General features: G+C 36.8%; 1 long non-coding RNA gene across 1 annotated transcript in view; it reads right to left on the minus strand.

Annotated features, from left to right (window-relative positions):
- LOC109499577 overlaps positions 1 to 12,596 on the minus strand; it is a 44,731-nt gene extending 32,135 nt beyond the window's left edge. Inside the window, exons 1-2 of the long non-coding RNA XR_002742193.2 lie at positions 12,252 to 12,596; positions 10,916 to 11,049 (exon numbers count right to left, since the gene is read on the minus strand). This is a non-coding gene — a long non-coding RNA (uncharacterized LOC109499577). The remainder of the gene's footprint in view (positions 1 to 10,915; positions 11,050 to 12,251) is intronic.
- Between the last annotated feature and the right edge of the window lie 3,739 nt (positions 12,597 to 16,335).

The following is a 16,335-nucleotide window of genomic DNA, read 5'->3' on the forward strand; positions in this document are numbered from 1 at the left end:
AAAGCAGAACCCACAGCCCCTCCAACTACTGGATTTTACATGAGCAAAAACCAAACATCTTGTTAGATTAAGTCATTTATATTTCAAGGTTTACCTGCTACTATAATTAGTGTTATCTTACATATAAATTTCAGTCAGAGTGGGTAGTAACAAAAAATATAAAATCTGTGTTACTGGCAGAAGAAAACTAGGAAACTAATATCAGAAGCTAGGCAAGTGAATTATTAAGTTAGGCAGTGAGAAAATATTCAGTTACAATGATGCTGATGATATTTGGAGAGGCAAACCACACACCTTCCTAGCCTGTGGCTCTAGCAGAAGAGATTGGAAAACAGAATTACATTAGCATGCATTAGATATTAGTAACTTTATGTGGCAAGCTATTAGAAGAAGAAATGACCACAGAAAACACTTGCAACTTATTTGGCCATCTAATAAAGAATTGGCAGTCTTTGCATATTAAAAGATTAAAGTAGGAGTGCCTGGCTGACTCAGTAGATCATCCTTAAGGTTGAGAGTTCAAGTCCCACGTTGGGCATAGAGTTGACTTAAAAGTAAATAAAAATAAACAAGAGATTAAAGAAAAGCATTAAATCTTTTACAAATATATATAAATTTATAAATATATAAAAATATATTGAGAAATCTTTTATAAATATATATATATATGTATATAGTATGAGTGTGTGTGTATGTATGTATATATAGAGAGAGAGAGAGTAGAAAGGAAGCCTCCAAAAATTTAAATCTTTGAAAATTTGGGTATGCTTATCTCAAAGATTAGATTCCAAAGATTAGAGAATAAGATTTTTTTAATTGAATCATTAAGGACCTGATAATATAATTATGTGACAAAGTTTAGATTGAGCTGCACCCTCAACCCAAGGCTGATGTCCCTAAGGTAAATGTCATTGACTAGAGAAAAAAAATTGTGATGAAAAAGAAAATAAATTAATTGGATTTAAGAATTATGTCTAACAAAGAATTGTAGCTGTGAGTACCAGCATATTGAACTAACTACAAGCAAAGAGAGGAAAGTCTTAGTAACTTTAAAGGAAGTTATATTGCCAAAACAGCTATGAGTTAAAACTTAAAAGTCTTTGGCTGATTAGTTTTCTATTCATTTTTTTATTAGTTTATTGATGTGGTTTTTTGAAAAAATACCCTGAAATCCTTTGAAATTTAAGAGTTAATGTTTATTTAGACATATCACCTATACGACAAATTCTTGATGTAAATGATTTTGAATTTCCTATTGGCCAAAATATGTATCACATATTTTTTACTGTAAATCCATATAAATGATGTCTATTTGTGAATTTGTATCTTTAATCCTTTTTTCCTTTGCCCCCACCTGCAAAGCAGAAACATTGCTAGACATAAAAATATTCATGATGGGAATATTATTATTATTGGATTTGTTTTCTTCTCTTGGTGACGTTTGAAGTTTAAGCCTAGACATGGCTCCCTTCCTTCTCTGAATGATCATGTCTGATGAAATAGCAAAAACAGAAAATATACTTTCTTTTTAAAGCCCTTGGAGGAGAATTAAAACAACTCTTAAGCCACCCAACTCATACAGACAGGAAGTACGCAGCAAAAAATTCTGGAGCCCTCAACTCCCACTACAAATGTGGCCATGTCATGTCATGGACCAGCGAGAAGTCCCAGATGGCAGAACCAGAGACCACAGAGGACAAGGAAGTTCCTCTCCGAAAGCAAAATTGAGTTCTAAGCAAGGAATGTCACTCACAGCCAGGACTTCATAACAGCTGTCCAAAAGGATTTCATCATTACCGTGGACAGCAATTACTACGTATAATGCAATTTTCTTTTTTCTGAATGGGCTATTTATTACAGTCATCCTGTCTCTATTCCACCGTGCACATTGGCTAAAGTGGAGGAGACAGAAACCTTGCAACTAATTTAGCCATCTAATAAATCATTCGCAATCTTTATAGATTAAATGATTCAAGCAAAACATGAAATATATAGATAGATAGATAGATAGATAGATAATGTCTAAACGATATCTAATTCAGGAATTTCCAAGTCTTAAGATCTGTAATATTTTCACATCCTCCTTAGTGAAAGGCTTTATAATCAAGGTCTTCATTAAACTACTTTAGGCTACTTTCCTTGTCTCTGCCTATAACCTCTTTACCTACCAGTGATATTTGTCCAAAGACTTCCTAATGTCCTTCCAGGTCCCACAATTCAGTATAAATAAAAGGAAGCCTGTAGCTGAAGAAATAGTCCACTGTGTTAGTTTATGTCAGCCCCTGCCCCTGCCCTTACCCCTTTACCCCCTCCAAGCAGACCCTGAGATAAAGATTTGAGTCCTCAGAGTTTATTTGGAAGGTGAACCCAGGAGATACTGTGAGAGAAAGGGGAAGTGAGAAAAGGAAGGGAAGGAAGACGATAAAAGGTGCTTTATCAAGTAATTTGCCCTTGAATGGCTACAGTCTTATGGCCTTAGGAAACTGTAAGAGATCCTCTAGAATGTGCACCTCACTGCCATCCCATCCATGGATGAGAGAATTCCTCTGGGTCTCACTGAGGACGCTCCTTCATGGCAGCATCTTCCCAGTACTCTGAGGCTGTTGCATGCCCAGGCAGAGCAGACTCCATGGGCCAGAGAATGCCCTCAGGCAAAGGGAAGCAGTTGCCAGCAACTGGAAGCCAAACCAAATTAATACATAACTGGTGAGGGGCAAGGTGATGGTAATCTCATCTATACTAAGGAAAAGTTATTATGTTATGAGTTGTTTTGGAAGCTGGATATTTAGTCTATTTTGGATATAAAGCATGATGCTACTTTGCTAATATTTTGGTAGAAAGAAACTATTCTTCATTTTATCTGAATCGTGAAAGGCAAAGTCTTCTGGGAATAAGTCCTAGATAGAAGGCTAACTGATAATATTTTCTGAGTACCACCAGGAATGCTGATAGGAAAGTAGCTTCAGATACTTTAAGCTTAGCTGCTTCTAACTTACTCTGTGTGTTCTTTCCCTGCCAAATTCCATAGTGAATAGAGCAAACATTGAACATTCAGCCTGAGTGAGAAGACTTTGGGATTGCAAGCCACCAAGTTGGGGGAGTTCTTGCCCCTGCAGCTTAACTGTAACAGATATATTCCATTTACCCCTTCAGTTAAATTCTCCACCCTCCTCTGCTGCAGGAAGCCAGCCTGTAAAGAGTATACCAATGAGCTGTCTTGCCCTCTGGCTTCTGCGTGAGTTCAACCACTAGAGACCTGGCAGGAGATTAGAGGGAGAGAAGAGAGTGGGAACAGAGTATTCATAATCCCTTAACTCCCTCTCTGTGGGTCACTGTGAGTTGCTGGTTCCTCCCCATAAAGATCATGGCTCTTCACAAGGTGGTCCCTCCACAAGACTCTCCTTCCAGGTAATTTACCTCTTCAGATCTATAGGTGAAAATTGGCTCTGAGTGACTAGTGTTGGGGTACTTCTGCTTGATGGTTCTCCTATATCCCACCTACATTTTCACAAATGTTAAATACTCCTTGAAATATTCTTTGGAATGAATCATCTATTTCCTGCTGGGACATCAACTGATACATTATTCTAACCTATACCATCTGGTTTTGTTTTTCTGTAATAAAACATCACATCATGATGGCATTCTTCCTGAACCACTGTGGTTTCCACTACATTCAACCTTGCCAAAATCAAGGAAGAGACTGGGAGATCTAAATTCCACTGTCATCTCAACATTATTTATGCAATAGAACTCTTTCCGCAGACAATGATGTCTTTATATCTGAGAGAGCAAGTGTTCCATCTAAATTGCATATCTATTGCTCCATTGACCAACCCCAACCTATTTTTTTAAATGCAGTACTGATTCTTTAGTACTTTAGGGAAGGTTTCTAATGTAAGATCTTTGATATTACTTCTTCTTCCCCATGTTACTCCCTCAACTCTACCCCAGGTTGAGTCTGTTTTTGTTTTACGTGTGGAAAGGACAATTTTCATAAAAGTCATATTTGTTGAGAATTGATTAGTAATTCCAAATACTGGATCTTAGTAGGAGGTAAGGACTGACATGCTTCAAGTGTTATAAATCAATTCATTAAGTCAAGGTAAGAATTGAACAGATTATTTAACTACTTGGAACCAGGGAAGACTTGTTTTATCCCACACTTAAGTGTTCAACAACATCACCTAAGGAAAATTATAAAAGGATCTCAAATATATGTATTACAATTTCAAAAAGAAACAGAAACTAGTAAATTAGAGATTATCATCTATGGAATATGTTCAAACGCACTGTTTAACAAGCCTATATTTAAAATTATTATAAGTGAAAGTAATTTTGCCATTACAGGTAATTTATGTTGTATGTAAATTAGACTTACCGAATCATCTTATAGAATTCTAGTCCAAGTTTGTTAAAGACAAATGGACATTTTTTTTTCTCCTACTGAAAATTACCATTTTGTTTTTCCCTCCTGAGCATTGCTCCTTTACCCTTGAATGCCACTATTTACATAGTGTTTCACAATTTAAAATCCTTTTCACATACAATGCTGGTTCATCTAACAGTCCTTTGAGCATCTAATGGCAATAATGAACACTCTCTCTAGAGTTCTGTTCATGGGCCTATATACATATACTACTGCATTGCAATTATGGAAGGTTCATTGATTTCCTAAAATCCATGCAATGGTGAATAACTCTTGTAATTTATAAGTTAATCCTCACAACACTTCTATGAGATAGGTTTTGTTATTCCCATTTTTCAACTGAAAAGATTAAGCCACAAAGAAGCTAAATGATTCGCCCAAGCGAGGCAGAAGAATTTGGTGTTAAACTCAAACCTAGCACTATATCAAATGTGCTCCCCTTTGTCCCATGATGCCCTCCTACTTCGGTTAGTGTGGGTCATCACCTATATTCCACTATAAAGCATTTTATGTCAATAAGGTAGAATCAATATTTATTGAATGAGAATTCCAGGATATCTAAAGTTTTCTGAATAAGTTACGGGCTAATAATCTCATCTGATCTTCAAATGATAGCTCCATTTTGATTTTAGATTCAATTGAATTTCTGGTCTATAAAGCATTTTCAGTTTATCTTACGGTGTTATAGAAAGTTAAAAGGCAATATCTATGCCCCAAATATAGATTTGGCTCATTATTTCAACAGTGTTTCCTCTCCTCTGTTTGCCTCTCAACATTTATGCCCAACCTACCACCTTGGACTCTGGACCCACTCCCTTGACCTACTGATATCCAAGTGTCGGTGTGGGGAAGAGAATGACGAAGATACTTGAGTACACATAAGAAGACCTGATTCTAATGCATTTTGCCACTTAGCAGGTGAATTACCTTAAGTAAACCACTTATTTTCTCTGAGTAATAATTTCCTTACCTGAAAATGAGGATGATATTGTCCACATCTATGTCTCAGGGCATAGAAAGTATCCAACAATATATACTGCCTGAGAAAGCACTTCAGAAATGTTTAAAGCAGCATACACTTAGGTTGCTGTTATTAGAGTCAGCAAAGATGCCTCCATCAGCAAAACCAGCATTAAATTTTTTAAAAGTAAGAATAGTGAGATTATTCATCCATTAAATTACTCACTGCAAATGTCCAGCCATCACTATTATGTTCTACATGTTGATGCTGCTTTATTATAAGAAACTGACTACATTGAGCTCACTCATCCAGCCAACTTTGCAGAAGAGCTTGTGTCCTGGTTCCCAAATTGAACATAAACCAACACATGAGTCACTTAACAAACTCAGTGACCTTGCATGATGCAGGGATTTATCTAGTGAAATTGTATGGTAGATTTACTGTCTGGTATTAAATTACTATTTCATTATAAATAGCACCAACCTAATTGTCTTTAAAAAGTAATCTTCAGTAACATCTTTAAATAAAGAGGGATCAATTACTTCTCAATATATGTGGGATTTTTAAAGATATTGTTGCATAACCTGTTTGGTAGATTTCTCAGAATTTTTCAATTCAGTAAAGGCTTATTTTACCAACTTTCTTGCGTCCTAATGGTTGAGTGAACAACACTGCAGGTTGTCTTTCAACACATGGATTAAGCCCTTCTGTAAATGAAGCCAGTAGAATTATATCACTTGAGTACAAAACATGCAAGGCAAATATAAACTATGAGTAAAAATCAAAAGGAGTCAGAGAAGACCCATAAACAACTGTTTTCCAGGACTATAAAATCCAGTTAGGGAAACTGGCTCTGGAAAAGCTGAAAAAAATAGTGAAATTCCTAGTGTTTTACAGATCTTTTTAAAGAATAAATTAAGCTCAAATGCAATTCCTTGAAAAGGCAAGTTTTATGATTACATGATGGCTAACCTATGACTCTACCACAAACAATAACTGCAGTCACTTCAGTGACTTTTTACATTTCATAGTCAGGTTCTCTTAGGTTACAAATCTGTAGCAATTAAAATGTCCATGAATAAAACAACTGAGGATAGTAATCTCAGGCTTCAAACATGCGTATACAAAGTTTTCTCATTTTATATTTTCTTTAGCAACTCATTACTATCATGCACCCCCAGTCAGTCTCATGGTCAAATTCAGGATTAATCAGTCAGTGCAGTGTTTTCTCCAGCTATGACTAACCTGAAGGTTTTCTGCACTCATTCATTATCCCAGGGGTGGCATCTCAGTGTCAAGGGATCTACTTAGTATCACAGCATCAGTGGGAATGGAAGGATGTCTGGCTCTCAACCACCACCTTCTCACCATGGTCAAATGTTGAGACATTCACACCTTATCTTCTTTCTCGCCATTGGTATCTAGTATTGCAATCTCCCCATTCCCACCGGGTCTTGGATCATTGCTCCATGCAAGTCACCTTGCATCCTTGAAGCCCCTGCTGAGAGGCTCCTTCATGTCTACCAGCTGTCTCTCCACTACCAGTGTGCCCCTCGACAGAGGGAGCGGAGAGAAAGAATGTTATGTAAAATGTAGTGTTGATGTATAGACTTTAGAAATGACTCCTACTCTAAAGGTGCTTGCAATCCAAAGAAAGCATTAACTTAATAGTTCTCTGTTTTTCTCAGAGTGGCCACACCAAACTTTACCCACTTGAGTATGGGCTTTGGATTCAGATGGCCAGGATCAAACCCAAGCCCTACCTGTGGAAGAGTTTCTGGTTTTACTTTGGATATCCCATCGATGCAACAAATTGAACAGTAGCCCCCTCATAAGGTTGCTCCACAGATAATAGATCTAAAAATAATTAAAACATTGTCTCATGTCTAATAATCTCTAAAGAAGTCATCTTCAGTCTCATCATCATTATATCTCCTTCTTTCCATTCCTTCTTTCACCCACTCCTACTCATAGAAATGTGTCTGGGTTGATGGCTCCAGCGAAAAAACAGCGGAGCTAACACTGAGTTAAATAAGTGGAACACCACGTTGGTCAGGAGAAGACATTTTTACCAGATCCCACGTACTGTTCGCAATCCTGTCATGCTTGCCTATGAGTTTATAGCATTCTTTATTGCTCTGCAAAAAAATTTTCCCCAAATTCCTAAAATATATTCTTTCAATGTGAACACAGAAGGCTAACATTTGGATCCAGTCATTAAAATCTATTTAATTTTATAACCAGAAGCCAGGGTGGGATATTTGAAGTAAGAAAGGAATGCATGAATTCTGTCAGCTTTAATCTGTTTCCTTTCCTAAAAGTATCCAATTGTAAATCCAAAGAACTAGTTCTTCCTAAGTCGTGGAGTGAAAAAGCTCCAAAGATTAAATCAATCCAGAATCACCTCATGGGTAACTAGCCCAGTAAGTTAATTACAGGATTCTTTGTTGCTTTTTTTTTTATTGTGGGTAAGAGTTCTTGATGCAATATTTTTGGTTAATTGAAGATTTTCTTTAAAACTATGCAAGACAGCCAGCAAATAGTGCATTTATGTATGTAATAGAAATGGTTGTAATATATCATTAAGGCACTCCAGGGCATGTTTTATTGGTTCATTAATACAGTACATGCCTTAGGTGTATTCAACCACTCGGGGCCTATATTAATGGACCAATAAAATATACCCGGGAGTGCCTTAATGCCACCCTAATATGGCTAAGTTTAAATTAATTTTTTCAGGCTTATCTTTTTAAAAATCATTTTTCCCCACTTGGGAAGATAGATTCCTTTACAGGGGGAAAAGTTCATGGTGACAGAATAAGAAGAAGCAGGATAATGAAAATCTTTTTTGTTCCATCAGTTTTCTAAAATGTTTCATCCTTTCAGATCCATTTCTAATCGTCTGCATTCTAAACATCCAGTGTCTTCCCACATCTTCCATGGAAATCAATAATCTTATGGCTAAGATCAGGGAGATAACAACTATTCTTGGAAGTAACAGATCAATGTGCCAGCAAATGTCATGTCTAGCTATAAGAGCCAATCACCTTTCAATATTCTACCTGACCAGGACAAATGCTTACACTGATTTAAGGACCAGCTTTTCATCTACCTCCTGTCACTTTGTGTAATCAAGGAATCATGCTTCCCTACGAAAAGAAAAATATTCTTCCCAATCATCCACATTATACTTCTCTTTCAGCTTTACAAAAGTTCTTGATTTCCACTTTGGTTCACTGAGGAATCTTCTTTAAGAAGAGAAATGTGGAGAAGAAAGAAAAAGCATTGAATCCAGTTGAATGAAAATCTTGGTCTTACCATCTACTTGCTCTGATACTGATCTGGAAGCTTCTAGTTCCTTCTCAGCAAAATGTGTACAATAATGTCTATCTCATAGGAATAGCATGAATGTTAAATGAGAGAATTCATGTAAAACACTTGGTATAATGCCTGGTATGTAGGAACTACTGGATAAGTGTTAGGTTTTATTAACCTGTGAAATGCTATGGAAGAGACCAAGGTGAATGCAACAGTTGAACAGCATGAACTTCCTAAAGAAATGCTGAAAAGTTGAGCATCCTGTCTATGAAAAGCAGATCTCCCTCACTCCTTCCTGTTTTTCTTTTCCTATTACCAGTGAGGTACATACCTTTAAAGGTTCTTAAAAAACAAACAGAGTGTAATCCAGGACTTATAAATGCCTAAGTAAGGCCTACTCTGTGAGGGTGGGGTAATGGAAAGTCTGTCACCATCTTCAAAGAGGTTATCCGTTACTTGGAATAACCATATAATATGGAAGAATATAAAATAACAATACAAGATTGATCAATTGTAGGTGCCACCTAAGTTTTAATTCATTTTTGGACATAATGGAAGAAAGCTCTGTACACAGGATTGATCAGAAAAGGAGTCAGCCGGCCAGTAGGATCCATACAGGCCCGTTTGCTTAGTGAAGAAGGAAGTAAACATTGAAACCGGCCATGGTGAATTCAGAAGGCAGAGGTGGAAATATTCCACAGTGGGGAATGAAACAAAGCCGTGTGTAACATTGAAACCGGCCATGGTGAATTCAGAAAGGAGAGGTAGAAATATTCCACAGTGGGGAATGAAACAAAAACCAGCAAGTTTTTGAGGAATGACCTTTGGGGCACTAGCAGGAGATGCAGTAGGCTGGGTGGTGCGGAGAACTCTGCCTTTCAGGTGATGATGGAAAACCAGTGTAGGGGGTTGGATCAGGAAATGTCCTGAAATAAAAGCAGTATTTTTTAAGTAGTCGAATTACCAGTCTGTCTGGAAAGTGGAGTAGAGAGAAATGATACCAGAGGCACCAATTGAGGGAATATTATTCTATACTATGTTTGAATTCGGAGGGACCTGTACAAGTTGCTGAAGGGAAGACTGAAGAATGTGAATGCAAAAAAAAAAAAAAATGTTCATGATGAGCATTTGACTGTGGTCTGTAAGAGAGAGGGAAGGTAAAAGAACAACTGAGAGGCTGAAGAAATGGGAGTGTTAAATAACTATTTGCTCCATTCGATTTCTTATATTCCATTTGCTTCGCTTAGAAATAATTTTCCAAGTACTTGTTCTATGAGCTTCACATGCTCTTGAGTAAGAATAAAACAGGATGAATGGCAGAATAGAGCCAATGTCATTATTAGGAAATACAGTTAAAAAGTACAGGGGCGCCTGGGTGGCTCAGTTGGTTAAGCATCCGACTTCGGCTCAGGTCATGATCTCGTGGTTTGCGAGTTCCAGCCCTGCGTCGGGCTCTGTGCTGACAGCTCAGAGCCTGGAGCCTGCTTCAGATTCTGTGTCTCCCTCTCTCGCTGCCCCTTCCCTGCTCATGCTCTGTCTCTCTTTCTCTCTCAAAAATAAACATTAAAAAAATTTTTAAAAAAAGTACATACCCCGACAAAGGTGGGTCAGTCAAGTGCATTAATTTTATGTCTGAAGAAAACCACTTTGTCAATGATCACAGCACAAAGTATGGCAAAACTTGAACACGTCATTGAAATGTTTCTGTCATTTCAAGTCATGCCATGCTTCATGCATTTCCTTCATTTTGCCAAAATGAGTCCCTTCCTCTGTGCTCTGTCTTCTCCTTTCTGCTTACCTAAATAATATTTACTCTCGAAGGCCCACTTTATCCAAGAAACTTTCCCTAACTACTCAAACAGGGACTGAGCCCCCTTTCCCTCCTTGAAGTCCTAGAGCCCTTGCTGAATTAGCCACTTAAGTTAGCACTTAATTATGTATGTCTGCAACACACAAGTCTGTGTCACTCTCAGGGTGATTGTGCTATAAAATACTGTATCCCCACTTATTAATTCAAGTAAAATATTAATTTCTTAGTTCAAAGTTACATGTCATTATAAGTATTAACTGTAACTGTCATGGAAATAGGAAAGGTGTCATTTATTTTTATATTTTTGCCAAAATTACATGAAAGAAACGTTTCATAAATACCTTATGGCTTATTGGGACGTTTACACAATTATTTGAACAGTTAAGAAAATACATACCTTTTTGTTCAAATATCTGCCCCACCTCAAAGATGACAAGGCCAGGGGGGTCTCATTGACAGTTCACAGGGGCGTGTGTTCCAGACAGCCATAGTGAGGTGAGCCGGGCATGAGGGTAACGAAGGTCTGCCCATCTGAGGTTGTACAGAGTAAGAAAACCCAGAACGTTAGGAGAAGCCAAAATCCATTAAGGAAAGCAATGAGTAAAAGCCAGAGAGAACAAAATCTGAATGTGGAAGCCAAAGAGCCGGAGGCAGATCAAAGCTGGGGTGTATTGCCAAGAGTGAGAGCTGGAATTAGTGAGAAACCCAGTGATAGCGTATCAGCTCTGGTGTTGAAAATTTCAAGCAATTGCTTAAAAATAGCTTGGAGCATCTGAGGTAGACTTAATCATACTGAGTAAAGGATACTTTTCTAATATTTCTTGACACTTTCGAAATCTGTTTTTGAATGTGTTTGTATTTGGGGGGACCCAGCCTCATGGGTTAATCATGAATTTCAATAATTTGCCCCAAATTCAAATTTTTGAAATGCAGAGTTTCTATGTGTCCTATGTATAAGTTAAAGTTTTTCACTACCTGTACAAATGTAAAAAAACAACATGTCACCTACAGACGTTGAAGCTGACAACATATTTTAGTAATCAGCGCACGCGATTCGTTCTTAACTGAAACCTATCAGATTGGAAGACAGGAATTTATAGATTTCCAGGCACATGGCTCAGATTTAATTATCAACTAAGAATCTCCAAGTAAATTCCAGTTTTGCAAATAGCTATTTAAGACCATCTCACAGAACCTGAAAATTTCCCCCAGTCATCTCTATAACTTAGGCTCAAAAAGTAGGTTTGTCACAGATGGTCTTTTACACTACCATGGAAATAATTGTTCCAATCTTTCTGGAAGGCAATTTGGCAGTTCATATTAAAAGCTTGCAAATGTCCTTATCCTTTGACAGCGAAATCCTGTTGTGCTGTTTGTGAATTTTTCCCAAAGAAACAGTTACGAATGTGTACAAATATGCCTCCACAATGATATCCATTGCATCAGTGTTAATAATAGCTAAAGCAACCAAAAATTCAAAGGTATAAAATAGGAGTGTGGTGAAGTAAACTATGAAAAATCCGTATAATGAAACTAATTAGCAGAAACAAAATTGTTGTGGAAGAACATTTAATGAATACAGATGCAAGTTACAAACAGCGTACAATGGCTGATCCTCTGAGAATTAATGAAAGAGAAAGAACAAATTGGCTCAAGCTATTAATATTTTTTCTCTCTCATTGTTTTTAGAAAAGTTGAGTTCCTTCAAAGGTGCCACATGATCTGGTTCTGACCTGCTGTTCCAGCTTTGTCTCTGCCACCTTCCTTTTTGCTCACCACTCCCCAGGCATTTGGGCCTCTGGGAACTTGCCAATGGCCTTCCATCCTCAGGGCCTGGCCACTCACAGTTTCTTCCATCTAGAATGTTCTTCTCCCATTCACCACTCCCACCCTCTTACCCAGGCTCTGCTCAAACTTCAGACTGAAACACATTGTCACAATATTCACCCCTTCCCCTAGTCTACAATAGGTCTCCATGTCATGCATTCTAAGAGAACCTTGGACTCTGTTTCCATAGCATTGGAGTCTGTTGCAATCATAGAATCCTTTTGTGACTCTCTGTTTAATATCTGTTATCTCTGATATTCTATAAACTCTATAAAGGCACAAAATATTTATTGTACATATTAGGTACTCAAATTGTTACAGAGCATAGGATAAATGGATAAAATTATGAGTATTATTTATTTTCCTCTCTTGTCATTATAAGTTTTTGTAGCAAGCGTGCATAATTTCTGTAATAAAAAAACAAAAAATCTAATTATAAAAAAAGTTGATATAAAATATTCTAAAATTAAAGAAAATTAAGTTTGGGAATGTACTCGAATTATTCAGGTTATATCAACACCCCAATTTGCTTGCTAATATAAACTAGACCGTGACTTTGAAATCAGGGTTTTACATGTTGAAACCTCGTCACACATTTTAAACTTGAATTTGACTTCATATTTTTTATTGTTGCTTGTTGAAAGGATTTGTTTTATTTTGTTTTGTTTTGGTTTGTTTTATTAATTTATTTTCAAGTTAGTTAACATACAATGTAGTCTTGGCTTCAGGAGTAGAACCCAGTGATTCATCTCCTACATAAGACCCCAGCAGACATCCCCCCAAAAATGCCCTTCTTAATGCCTGTCACCCGTTTAGCCCATCCCCCTAGCCACCTCCCTTCCAGCAACCCTCAGTTTGTTCTCAGTATTTAAGTCTTGTATGGTTTGCCTCCCTCTCTGTTTTTATCTTATTTTTCCTTCCCTTCCCCCATGTTCATCTGTTGAGTTTCTCAAATTTTTTTCACGGCAATCATTAGAAACTCCTCAGAGTAAGAACCTACATACCACGCAGGAAGTCTCTGTGTGGACGGTGAAAGGAATTTTGCCTTAAGTTAACAAGCTACTTCTCAGATAATAAGTACTAAAATAGGAATTTCATGGGTCAGATAAAAAGAAGAGATAGCTCTTAAATTGCGGAATGGTTCAATGGTATGTGTGAACTGATAATATCTTGCCCTACTCTTTCCTTTTAGCCTTGACCTATGCAACAAAGAATTTGGTCTCCACCATTCCGCCAATTTGAACATGAATTGCCAACCTAGTACATGATCCAGTCTTAGCTCATGATTCTTTTTTGATGAGAACAGATCCGTATGTTTGTACTTGTTTTAGGCTAGTTTTTTTTTCTCCTTAAGCTGCTTCTCTGTTTTTAAGCACATAAAATGTATTTCAACACTTAACAACACAAGAAGTATAATCAAGGGCTACAAAATGTTCCAGCGAAGGTTCTCTTTTGAAGTGATAACCAAGCATTGCTACACAGGCTGACTACATGGTAGCTTAATGGTACGTTATAAAAACCCTTTTCAACATTAAACAGGAAAGTAAACCTGCCAAATTTACTTTAAAATGCAAAATTAATTTCCTGCCACGATCTCATTGCCAAAATGATTTCTTGCAATGCTGAAAGTTTGTAAGCTAAGTCTCTTCCTAAAAATTGGAAGTTGAGTGCTATGTTCCTAATTAAGACTCAAGTTATTATTTTTACAGGAGAAAAAATAATAACAAATATAGTCCCTCCTCTTCAGGTGATCTGAATTGTTTAATATGTATGTAAGATTCTTGATAATATTTTTAAGTTCATTATTATTAACCTTGACAAAAATACTGTTCTGTAGTCAACGACAATTTTACTAAAATCACATGTAACTGCAATATTATAAATGCCTCATCTTGGCTTTCTTACCATCTATCCAAATTCAGTGTTTCTGGTGTAGCCACTTGAGTTCACATTAGATTTATCTCACCCTATAAAAGCACAATTCATTAAACAGACTAGTCTATTTAAACTAAGGCAATTTTATCACAGTCAATTCAATTATTTAACACTGCTTTTTTAACTCACTACTTAAAGCTTTCTTTTGACAAGTATTCCTTTAAATAAATGAGTTGTAATTTAAAGAATGAAAAAAGATTAAGTTCCTTTACAATATATGCAATTAGCCTATAGGGAGATGTTTTTCTGACACAAAACGAAGTTTTCTTTGAAAGTTAGACTGAATTTCAAGTAACAAGAGCCACCAAGTTTATTTTTCAACAGAAATAAAAAGGCGCTTCCTCTGTATAGTTAACTTTCTTTTTTCGTGTTGCTTGAAATTCATTTAAGGAAGTAACTTCTTGGCCAAGCCTACATAATTAAAGAATCAGATTGATCATCTGAATAATTTATTCCAAAGATCATATAACCTGGACTATGTAGAATTGGCTTCCTCATCCTACTAAATGATAATCTGGTAAGTGACTTTATAAAGTCATAATAAATGCCAAAATGAAAGTTTAATAGCTGCTTACTCCACTGCTAACAAAAGCAACTTGAGCTGGTGTGCCAAGTTCTTTTACAAAATTTCCTCCCAAGATGCTTTGCTTAAAATTATTCAGAGGCTTGGGGCGCCTGTGTGGCTCAGCCAGTTAAGCGGCCAGTTTCAGTTTATGTCAAGATCTCGCGGTCGTAGGTTGGAGCCCCGCATAGGGCTCTGTGCTGACAGGTCTGAGCCTGCTTCTGTTCCTGGGTCTCCCTCTGTCTCTGCCCCTCCCCCATTCACGCTCTGTCTCTCTCTGCCTTTCAAAAATGAATGCATGTTAAAAAAAAAATAAAATTATTAAGAGGCTTAAATTTTATTCCATATTACAAATATGAACTGCAGATTACATGAACGGAACTACGAATGGCACCGTCATTAAAGAAAAAGGAAGGTAGATGTGTTTACGACACAGTATATTCACCGAACAGTGGCTTCATAAAGGCGATGTCATTAATTTTTTCCTGCGAGTTAGCGTAGAAAAACAAGGTGAAAAGAGTCAAAGGAACATGGCACGTGTTGTCTGCATCCAAGAGGATTACTATGATTTATTTTATTTATTTTATTTTTTGAGAGCGAGAGAGAAAGAGTGTGAGTGAGCTCAAGTGAGGGAGGAGCAGAGGGAGAGAGGCAGGGAGAGAATCTTAAGCAGGCTCCATGCTCAGTGTGGTGGAGGGTTTTATTTGTTGGTTTTTTGTTTTTCTTTTTGTTTTGTTTTGTTTTGTTTTTTTAAGTAGGCTTCATGCTCAGTGCAGAGCCCAGTGCAAGGCTTGAACTCATGACCCTGAGGTCAAGACCTAAGCTGAGATCAAGAGTTGGATGCTTAACCTATTGAGCCACCCAGGCACCCCTGATTTTGATAGGTAATACATGAAATGAGTCTCATGACTATTAGGTCAGGTTTCACGTAGTGTTGCTTCTTAATGGAAATACTCAAAATATATTCTTTTTACTAAAATATTTGAGGGAAAGGGAATTTTTGGAACTTGGCCTCTCATGAATTGTTTTTGTTTCTCCTTTCTTTTTCTATTAAGAAATAGTTTTGGGTGACTTTTATTTTTCTGGTATAACCACTCATCATACTTTAATAAACAATCCATGGATCAAATTACTTCCTTTAGTATAGATTAGTGAATTAATAACTTTTATCAAAAAGAATTAAATAATTGTCCAGAATGAAATCTTTCATTATATTGGAATCACCTAGAAATTAAATGCTGCATGCTGGGATAAACCAAAATCATCTACTCATTACCTGAAAAAATATTCCTAACTTTGAAGATAGCTTTGTATGCCCCCTGGACTTACTTTGTACCTTCCATATCCAAAAAATGAAATACATAATTTTTAACAAAACATTACAATATTTTCATAGGATATAAGTGTCAATTTTAACCAGTAATAGATAGTAAAACCTAAAAGCCAAGTTGGATATTATCCAGAATGCCTCATTTTGGTGTTAATACAAGTGA

The sequence above is a fragment of the Felis catus genome, chromosome B2 (genome assembly GCF_018350175.1).
Source record: "Felis catus isolate Fca126 chromosome B2, F.catus_Fca126_mat1.0, whole genome shotgun sequence".
Classification (NCBI taxonomy): domain Eukaryota; kingdom Metazoa; phylum Chordata; class Mammalia; order Carnivora; family Felidae; genus Felis; species Felis catus.